Here is a 2,752-nt window from a genome sequence, read left to right on the forward strand (position 1 = left end):
GTGTTTCTATATATATGTGTGTTTGTGTATATCTATGTGTGTTTATATGTATTTGTGTATGTGACTGTGTATATCTGTGTATATATGTATTGTATGTGTACATGTGTGTGGGCATGGGTGCATATGTATCCGAGCATGTGTGCTTGTGTGTGTGTGTGCACATGTGCATATACATGTTTGTGTGCATGTGCGGTGCATGTGCATTTGTGTGCGTGCATCTGTGAATGTTTGTGCGTGTATATATGTGTATGCATGCCTGAGTCTGTGTGTATGCATGCAAGTATGCATGTGTGCGTGTGCGCATGCATATATATATGTCTGTGTGTGTGTTCTTATATATATATGTATGCACGTGTATATATGTGTTTGCATATGTGTGTGCGTGGATATGTTTGTGCACGTGTGCATATGTGTGTACATGTGCATGTGTGCCTATGCATGTGTTTGCACATGTGCATGTGCCCATGCATATGTGTGCATGTGCCCATGTGTTTGCATGTGTGCGTGCACACGCATGCATATGTGTGCATGCATGTGTGCATCTGTGTGAATGTGTGTGTGTATATTTTGTGTGCGAGTCTGTGTGGGTGTGCATGTGTGTATATGTGTGCATGTCTGTGTGCATGTGTGTGTGTGTATATGTGCATGTGTGTGTGCATGTGTAGGTGCCCATGTGCTTGTGTGTATGCATTTGCATGTCCATGTGAATGTGTTTATATATGTATGCACACATGTGTATGCGTGTGTGCATGTGTATGTTTGCATGTGCGTGCATATGTGTGTATATATGTATGCGTGTGTGTATGTATTTGTATCTATGTGTGTGCGTATGTATGTGTCTGTGTATATATGTATATCTGTGTGTGTATATGTCTCTGTTTCTATATCTATGTATGTGTTTCTATATCTGTGTGTGTTTGTGTGTATGTTTGCGAGCATGCAAGCGTGCATGTGTGTATATATGTGTGCATGCACTTGTGTGTGTGCATGAGTGTATATGTGTGCATGTATGCCTGTGTATATGTGTGTTCTTGCATGTGTATATGTGTGTGCGTGTATGTGTCTGTGCATCCGTGCGTGTCTATATATGTGTACATGTGTATGTGTGCACGCGCAGGTGTATAGATGTGTGTACTTTCGTATGTATATATGTGAGTTCATGCGTGAGTGAATATGCTTGTATGTGTGTACATATGTGTGTGTATATATGTGGTTGTCTGTTTCTATATCTATGTGTGTTTGTATTTGTATATGTATGTGTGCGTGTGTATATATGTGTGCATCTGTGTGCGTGCATATGTGTTTCTGCGTGTGTGCATGCAAATGTGTCTGTGCATGCATGTGTGTGCCTATATATGTTGTGTGCACATGCAAATGTGTGTGCATGTGTGCATGTTTTAATGCATGCGTGTATATATATGTGTGTGTGTGCATGCGTATATCTGTGTATGGGTGCACGTGCGTGTATGTATGTGTGTATGTATTATGTGTATGTGCATGTGTTGCATGTGCATGTGTGCACACGCATGTGTGCACGTGTGCATACATGTGTTCATATGTATGCATGTACACAAACATAGATACACAATATCCATATATACATACAGATGCACACATACATATATACACACACACACACACACATATGTAGATATATATGTGTGTATATATGTATATGTGTCTGTGTGTGCCTATATCTATGTGTGTGTATGTATCTATGTATCTATATGTACATGTTTGTATTTGTGTATGGGGGGTGTATGGATGTGTGTATATATGTACATATCTGTGTATATTTACGTGTTCGTATTTGTGTATGGGTGTGTGCGTGTATGTACGTGTGTGTATATGTATGGGTTTGTATTTGTGTATGGGTGAGTGTGTTATGGATATGTGTGTGTATATCTACATATAGTGTGTGTGTGTATGTGTGAATGTATGTGTGTCTGTATATGCCTATATGTGTGTGTATGTCTGTGCGTATATATGTGTGTGTATGTGTCTGCGTGTATGTGTGTGAATATTTGTGCATGCATATATATACATGCCTGTGTATATGTGTCTGTGTATATGTGTGTGTTTATATGTATATATAAATGTGTGTGTATATACGTGTGTGTATGTATATGATTGTGTGTGTATCAGTGTGCATGTGTATGTGTTTACATGTGTGCATGTATATATAGGTGTGTGTGTATGTAAGTTTGTGTATGTATGTATATACACATGTATGTATGTATAGGTGTGTGTGTCTATGTATATGTGGGTATATTTATGTGTTTGTGCTGTATATGTGTGTATGTATATGTATATACCGTGTGTGTACATGTGCATAAGTATGTATATATTAGCTGGCATAACATGGCAACAGCTGCATTGCAATTTATATCTATACACACACTAGCTGGCAAAACATGTAGATATGTGCGTGTATATCTGCGTGTACATGTTTGCATGTATACAGAGATGTGTATGCGTGTGTATATATATTTATGCATATATGTATGCGTGTGTATAGGGATACGAATGTACACAGATGTGCAAGTTTTGCCAGGCAGTGCGGGCGCGTGTACAGCAGCAATCCCGTTGAATTCAGCGGCTCGGCTCGGCGTGTCCGCGTCCGCCTCCGCGTCGGCGCTGAATGACCCGGGGCGCCGTCGCGCAGCACGCGCGTGCTGGGTCGGTCGCGGTGCCGGAGCGCGCTCGTGTGCGGGTCGGGTGCCCCGCAGCGATGCGCCCCCCCCCCCCCCCC

At 41.3% G+C, this 2,752-nt stretch overlaps 1 long non-coding RNA gene across 1 annotated transcript in view; it reads right to left on the minus strand.

Annotated features, from left to right (window-relative positions):
- Positions 1-2,752, minus strand: part of LOC109293783 — a 19,729-nt gene that overhangs the window by 10,210 nt on the left and 6,767 nt on the right. The window lies entirely within an intron of this gene.

Source organism: Gavialis gangeticus, unplaced genomic scaffold, assembly GCF_001723915.1.
Source record: "Gavialis gangeticus isolate Ggan-Ray unplaced genomic scaffold, GavGan_comp1, whole genome shotgun sequence".
In the NCBI taxonomy this organism is placed as follows: Eukaryota; Metazoa; Chordata; order Crocodylia; family Gavialidae; genus Gavialis; species Gavialis gangeticus.